The sequence below is a fragment of the Echinops telfairi genome, unplaced genomic scaffold (genome assembly GCF_000313985.2).
Source record: "Echinops telfairi isolate 266 unplaced genomic scaffold, ASM31398v2 ScPeMD7_7400;HRSCAF=8409, whole genome shotgun sequence".
In the NCBI taxonomy this organism is placed as follows: Eukaryota; Metazoa; Chordata; class Mammalia; order Afrosoricida; family Tenrecidae; genus Echinops; species Echinops telfairi.
In genome coordinates this window covers 17,752,721-17,761,000 of record NW_022111300.1, presented here as the reverse complement: position 1 = coordinate 17,761,000, position 8,280 = coordinate 17,752,721, and positions in this window count along the sequence as shown.

Genomic DNA, 8,280 nt, shown 5'->3' with positions numbered 1-8,280 from the left:
TTGTACACTTCTTATCACAATCCATACATACATCCATTGTGTCAAGCACATTTGTACATTTGTTGCCATCATCATTCTCAAAATGTTTTCTTTCTACTTGAGCCCTTGATATCAGCTCCTCATTTGCCCCCTCTCTCCCCCTCCCTCATGAACCCTTGATATTTTATAAATTATTATTTTGTTATATTGTACACTGTCTGATGTCTCCCTTCACCCACTTTCCTGTTCTCTGTCCCCCAGGGAGGAGGTTATATGTAGATCCTTGTAATCGGTTTCTCCTTTCTACCCCACCTTCCCTGCACCCTCCCAATATCACCACTCTCACCACTGTCCTGAAGGGATCATTTGTCCTGGATTCCCTGTGTTTCCAGTTCCTATCTGTACCAATGTACATCCTCTGGTCTAGCCAGATTTGTAAGGTGGAATTGGGATCATGATAGTGGGGGGAGGAAGCATTTAAGAACTATAGAAAAGTTGTGTGTAAAATATCACACAATGCAGAGAGAAGGTGCAGAGTAAAAACACATTTGGTAAATATTATTTAAGAGCGAGGTGTTCGCTATATTACCAGCAAGGTTAGACTACATTTTTGAATAAAAGTTTTGGGTCTTGAGCATGGTAGGGAACACTTAGAGATTATAATGTTAGGAGATTTACTCAAATTAAACTAACTCAAGCTGAAAGTATTAAGAAGCAGAAACTAGGATTTAGAACTGGTTCTTCCTGGTCCGGTCATGGGCTACAAAGAAACACGGGAACAGGCTGGAGACTGCAAACGTGGGTGAACCAAAGCAATAACTAGACGAAGAAAATTGATGATTGACATTCTGCCAGAAACGTAATTTAATTTTCCTTGTAGATAGCAAGAGCAGCATGTATATTGCATAGCAATCCAATCTCTTGATGGAAGACTTGGAAACAATGTGCCCTACTCAAAGATGGCAGTAGATTGCTCCACTATGAATGTGTGTTGTTCTCCTCCATTCTGGCAACAATATACACTCACCTGTCAGGCTCCTGGAAGGGCTGGCTATGCCTTACATTCTAAGACTTTGTAATTTTTGCCCTTCTAATTGTTGTTCCACGTCAGCCCAAACTGTGTATTTTATAATTGGGCCTGCTATGATTTCATTCCATGAGCCATGACTGAACCATTCCAAACTGGTTCACAACTTTGGTAGAAACCAACAAGGTTGTACACAGATGATCTCTAAAGACTGGGGCAGTTATGCTTTTTCTTTATTCCTCTTACTACATTTAAACTGGCAACACCAAAATTAAGCAGCTATGTCAATAACATATTCAGTAACGTAGAGGTTAAATGAGGGAAGTCTCGTGTGAGCTGGACTAGTGCAGTGGATACAACAAAGGGCTCTGACATGTCAAGGGTGGGGAGGCTGGCTAAGGCAAGGGTATTCTTCTTTCTGTTATATGAGGGGTAACCCCCCGAAATGATTTTTTTTCAAAACTATGTGTTTAAATTTGTGTGTGTGTGTGTGTTCAAATTTTTTTACGAAACAACCTTATCACCTTCAAAGTCCTGTCCATTACACTTAATACATTTGTCAAATCTGTGATTCCTTTTTTGGAAACATTTTTCAAACTCATCTGTTTGGTGACTGGTAATGCTTCCCTTTTTTTCCCCTTCACCTCTTCAACATCCTTAAATCGCTGTCCTTTTATGTCTCAGCATTCCCAGAAACAAAAAAGAAGTCACACAGCGTGAACTCAGGTGAGTAAGGAGTCTGGGGTAAGAAAGGCATGCTGGTTTTTGCAAAAAGCTGGTGCAGTAAGATTGTCATGGTGGCAAAACCAGTCCCCCGTGTGCCACAACTCAGGCCTTTTTTGTTGCACAGTTATGCACTCTTATCAGAACCCCTAAATATAACCTCAATTAATAGTCTGACCTAGTAGAATTAACTCCAAATGCACTATGAGTGGACATTTTCTTCTGTTTGGGAAGTTGACGGACATCCGGAACACGGTTTGTCATTAATCAACATTTCACCTTTTTTGGAAACTAGAAAACCACTCAAAGACTTGAGTTTTTTCCCCATAGTGCTGTCTTTCTAAGCTGTTTTCAACATCACAACAGTTTCTGCGGCATTTTTCTGAGCAGGAAACAAAATTTCACAGCCACACACTGTTCTCTTAAATTTGCCATCGCAAAAAACAAGGTAAGAGCAAAACTGCTTTTATGAAAAATTTCACGGTGACCAGAGAGAACCTTCTCAGGCGACGCCACTGGGTGCACTAACTCAGGGCAAGTTGCTTGATGTTTGCCTAGTGGGAAAAAAGTGTACTATGAAAGCTCCACTTCACCCAGTATAAATCGGTTTTAGGGGGGTACCCCCTCACATATTATCTGTATGAGTGTGAGCTAACTTGATGGCAATTAACAGCACCACAAATAAAATAAGCATAATCTAAGCTTTAACCAATATGAAAAGCAGCCTCTCTTCACACACCCCACCTCCCCCCTGCCCACCTCTGCACATGCACACACACTCACTTCTTCTTTGGTTAACATTCATCACTACATCACAGTTGAATGTGAAATAAGGAAATGAAGGAAGCCAACCACACTGACAGTTTAGGTTTAGGGGGATGCAGCAGACTTCCTCTGAGAAAGAGCTGCTCGCTTTTCCCTCAAAGGGTGGGTGACCTCCACATATGACATAAAACTGGAGTTGTGGATATGAGAGAAGGGTTGCATATTTGATTTAAAAATTTTAAGTTGGAAATATTGTATGTTATGTAACTAACTTTTTTTACCATATGGAAGTATAATTTGTCAGATTACGGGAAGGATCATTTACATTATAGTCATAAAATATTTTTTATACAAAGAGAACAAAATGTAAGTCATGCTAACATATGCTTGTGAGGGAAACTTTTTTATTTCTTTTATTTGTTTTGTACTGATTTTAAAAACATGTATTATACATGTATCGTGTTACATTAGGCATAACATAAATGACGTTTATTTTTCCAAATGTTTTCTGGTACCTTTTAAGAAATTTTATCTATAAAATTAATTTCTCAAGTCATTTTGTAAAACCCATTAAACATGGATTTATGTTGAAAAATTAATTTCAGATGAATTCCTATATTGATACTCATGCAAGCCTCAAGCAGTAAACCCATAGCTCAGTTCATTTCAAACATTTCTTTTGTGTTTCTGAAGTTTCAACATTCTTTTAAAAACGCAGAGCCTGTACAAAATACTGTGCTTGATCAGGCAGAAGCGGAATAAAAGAGGGAGTGTTCTAAATGTTGGCAGTGAAGTCTACCATTGTTTGGCCAACTACAGGGCAATTTGAAACTCGGCAGTTTCCAGTTTACAAAGCTGCCTGGTAAGGAGAACTTAAGTCACAAGTATATTAGAAATGAAAGATATGTTTAAAAAATTAAAGGTAGGATAGAGGGCCTGACTGAGAAACTCATTTTATTGTCAGTTGTTAAAAAATAGACTGTGAGAAGGATCATTACCTAAGATGCTCCACTTTCCTGTTATCTTTCTCCCTAGGGTTTTATTCCATCATTTCTAGGAAAATGATATTTGGTGTTGGCCTTCAAAATGTAGATCTAGGTCTTTCTGTTGGTCCCAATAGTGGAAGTGCCACGGACCACTCGAAGGACAAACCCTTCTGTACTGGAGGAAATAAGGAGATGGTGCTCCTTAGAGGCAAGGATGGCAAGGCTTCGTCTTATGTACTTGGGGCAGGTTGTCAGGCGAGACCAGTCCCTGGAGAAGGACATCATGTTTGGCCAAGTGGGAGGGTAGTGACAAAGAGGAAGGCCCTCAACAAGATGGATTGACCCAGTGGCTGCATCCATGGGCTCAGGCTGAGAAACAACTGTGTGGATGGCGCAGGGCTGGCCACTGTGTCCTTGTGATGGGCGTAGGGTCACTGTGGGTCAGAGCTCAATTGATGGCACCAACACCACTACCACCATCATGCTTTACCCACAAAACCAGCCCAGAGCGAGCCTACGATTAGGAAGCTCAGAACATCGTCTTTCTTACTGGGGCTGTCCCTCTTAGTGAGGTTAGTCGGATGACCCTTTTTTTATTTTTCTAAGCTCCTATCTTAGGAGCCAGGGCACTGACTTCAAATTAAGCTATTCTTAGGCCAGCTGTATGTTCAGACTCTGATAATTGTACCAACACCATGTGCTATAATAATCCAGTGGGTGCAAAGCTGTCTACATTTTCAGTTGTTTGAGCTTATGAGACATTTTCATATATAAACTATTTCTTATTTGATTCTCATGTGAACCCCATCATTAAATTAAAAGTTACTCAAAAGCTCTGCTACTAAAATCCATTTTCTTCCTGAAACGCAAAGAGGATTTTGGCAAATTGAGGACTGGGATGGATTCACTTCTGACTAAGATCCTCCATTTCCATTCCAGTGCATGTTGTTTCTGGGTTTGTTGCTTTGGCTTCTAATGTATGTTTGGTAAGCCATGTTCTCAAAAGCCAAGAAAAATAGAAGAAGGCTAGAACAAAAATGACGTTTTTGATAAAATTCACAAGGATGGCACTTGAGGAGGCTGCTGTCCCCCACTACTGAGTGGGCAGCATGTTCTCAACTATTTATGTCCCCTGGGTGATTGCAGCAATGCTGCCAGCTGTGAATGTAGTGCTTAAAATAACAGACGTCTTTGTCTGCTGTTCATGCCCCTGCTCTATGTGCCACGTCTAAATAAGGAACTTTCATCCTGTTTGTTTTTTGAGCACCCACAAAGATCTGACCACATTATCCATCTCCCTCTGAAATCACAGGCCAAGCCTACCGCTCAATTTACTAGATTACATGGCATGTTTTGCTATCTGAATCAATGGATATAGTTTTAATACTTTGGATTTATCCACCGAAGTCCATATTGATAGTTTTATTGTGGAGGGACAGTAGAAAAAAAAACCAAAAACCTTTGAATGATTTTCAAAATGCATTGCTTACAATGTCTCACACTTTGGTATAAATAAAACATACATTTTCATATGTATGTATGTTAAAACATACATTTAAGATACACATTTTTCATATATATGTATATGTCTGTATGAACTTATTCTCCCATATATATGCAAGGGGACTTCACAAAAGTTTGTGGAAAGATTCCATTATCTTTTCATTCCATTTTGCCATGAACCTTTTGAAGCCCCCTCACATATAGAACTTCCTGGGTAGTGCAAACAGTAAGTGCTGGTCTATTGACCAAAAGGTTGGTTCAGATACATCCAGAGGTGTCTCAGTAAAGAAGCTTGGTCATCTGTTTCTAGCCTATGGCTCACAGTTCTGCATTATATACATGTGGTCATATGGTGACCATGAATTGGAATCGACTTCACAGCAACAAACAAGAACAACCACAACAACACACACATTGTTCGCCGACGCCAATGGGCACTGATATTTTCATAAGTGCTACTTGGAAGACCCTAAGGCTTTGAACGCTCTGGTTCTATATTACTTTTGTTCACTACTGTTTCCTGTGGAACACGTAACTCTTGTATTTGTAAAATGCTCTACAGTTGGTTTTGCAATTTGCAGTTCCCTTTCAAGACAGTGATTTGATTTCTATTTCAAGAAAAGGAAAATTAAACAATAAGCAGGGCTACTTTAAGGATGTTTTAACCCTTCATCCCTTTATCCTGTTGTATTTTCCATGTAGTGCTTGTGAGGATTCAAAAACATTTATCTCTTTACTGTTGACTCCCCATAGTATATACTCCATGGAAGTAGAAGCATTCTCTTTTTTCAGTCTTGTCTCAAGAAATTTATTATCACGTAAGAACGATTAAGTCTATCTAGTAAGAAAAATTAAGTCTGATGAAATGTCTCCTCCAAATGGTTATTCTTCCCAAGTAAATAAACCATTGAAATGTTACCATATCTCGTGATGACGTAATTTTGGGCACAGCACATTTTGGAAAGGGTCATGTATTTTACACGGTACATAAATACCCATCACTAAATTCATTTACCTGGGCCCTGTTATCCAGCTATTGTTACAGTCACTATAAACACAAAGTTAGAGTCTACAGATCTTTTGTTACCATTTTTGGATGTGAATTATTTTGGGTCCTGACACAATGAAATCTTTTGACGTTTAATTCCCTGATCTTCTAATGACCACCCGGAGAGAGAAATAAGAGGGAATTGGAACAACAATGGATTAAGTTTTCACTTCTGGACCCAGAATGAAGGTCTGAATTTGTCTGTCTAATAGCCTGAGAAGAGCACCTATTAAAATAGGGCTGGCAAAAATTCCATGTTGTCAGCAAAACTTTGATGGTATCTAAATAAACATGCGTCATGTAATTTCTTGAAGGTGGGGTTTCAGAAACCAGAAGGGAAGTCTTTCTGACTGGTGGCAGTGAGACAGAGATGCAGCTCGTGGGAAAGAAGAGGAGATGCCTCCCTACCACTGTGCAGTTGTGAGACCACGGCCGGGGGCCGATGACAAACACCACTACATAGAGGAAGACTTTCAGTTTTCCCGTCCTGTTCAGATGCACCAGGAAACAAAGCGCACATCTTTTGTGAAACCTTCAGTCTCAGGCAGATCAAAGATTTCTAGAGGTGTTGCTGGACAGTTTCACTGCTCTGGGCTAATTATTCATCTGAAGATACACCCAGGAAAGTTGATAAACTGGTTTGCCCATTGTTCGGTGGAGACTTTTAAAGTGATAGTACCGCATTTGAATAGAAAATTTTCTTTTGCCTACAAATTATACTTGATGAGAACCCTGATAAAACAAGTTCCACTTTGGTAAAGTAAGTTGGACTGCTTTTCATTTTCATCCTGAAAAACAACACTTAGAAATGAATGGAAGATCGTGTTCATTAAGCTTTCTGCTCCAAAGGCAGTCTAAAGTTATTTCTATGTGTAGTCTTTTGAAGTGATGAGTAGAGATAAGTTGGAAACATGCCATGTGCTACTTGTGGGAAAATCATGATAAGATATTACTCAATATAAAGCTCTGCACACATGCACACACTCACATGCACAGACATGTGTATGCACACACAAAAATTCATCCACATGTGTACACATATGTAATACCCATGTACATTCACATATAGAAATGTATAACATAAACAATGTTTCTTATTTTGTAAAACCCCCAAAATAGATGTAGTTTATTCCTTAGTTATGATGATGTTGTATTCTTCTCTGTCCTTTTGGGCAATATCGATAGATGACACACAACAACAAAGACTTAAGAGAGAAAGAATTGCGTGTGTGTGTGTGTGTGTGTGTGTGTGTGTGTGTGTGTGTTTGAGTGTATAAGAAAGAGCTTTACAGTGAACCCTCGTTTATCGCGGTTAATTGGTTCTAGACCCTACCGTGATAAATGAAATTCCGCGAAGTAGGATTCCTTATTTGTAAATCAAATATTTTCGTAGTTAGAGCATAGAGGACATGAAAAAACACCCTTTAGTCACCATTACACTCGTGTTACCCAATTTATTAAACGAAAAAGGAAAATGCAGTAAAACATTTTGGACGTTACAATTATCATTTATTATGTGTTATATTATTTATGGCATCTAGTTTACAGTATTACATATTTCACATACAGTATTATTATACATAGTTCTTACAAATACTGTAATCAATAGCCTATGAAATGACTTAAGGGATGTACTCTACAGGTGGATCGCCGTCTTTTTCCTCTGAAGGAGCAGGTGTAGGCAGTGCTGTTATGCAAAAACCGCGATAGAGTGAAGCCGCGGAAGTCGAAGCGCGAAGTGGCGAGGGTTCACTGTATATACAAGAGCAATTGAAAATTGAGTAAACATCCCAGTCAAGTTCAGATCAAGTCCATAAGTCTGATACTAGCCCATATGTCTGATACCAATCTATAAATTCCTCTTCAGATTCATGCTACACGTGCAATGATGCCAAATGCAGGAAGATCACAGGCCAGTGGGTAAGAAGTCTTGTGGATCCAGGGGCAGTGGAAGCATCTCAGTGCTGGCAGGGGTCTCCACGTGTCTTCTCCAGCACTGAGGCGATAGCATAGCTCCGTGTGTCTTCTCAGCTGCAATGTCTCTCAGGGAGTGAGCAGAGAGAGACTGTCTCCCACCTCCAGGGAGGAATACTGGAGAAATAATTTTTACAGCCAGAATTCTCATGTTATTTTCTGACCGCAGGTCAGAAATGTTAAAGGGAGTGACATAAAACTTTCAATGCAGTTCAATTGCGATTTGCCATGGCCTAGCCCCCTCCAGTAGCACTGGGTGCTGGTGTAGTGTCTTG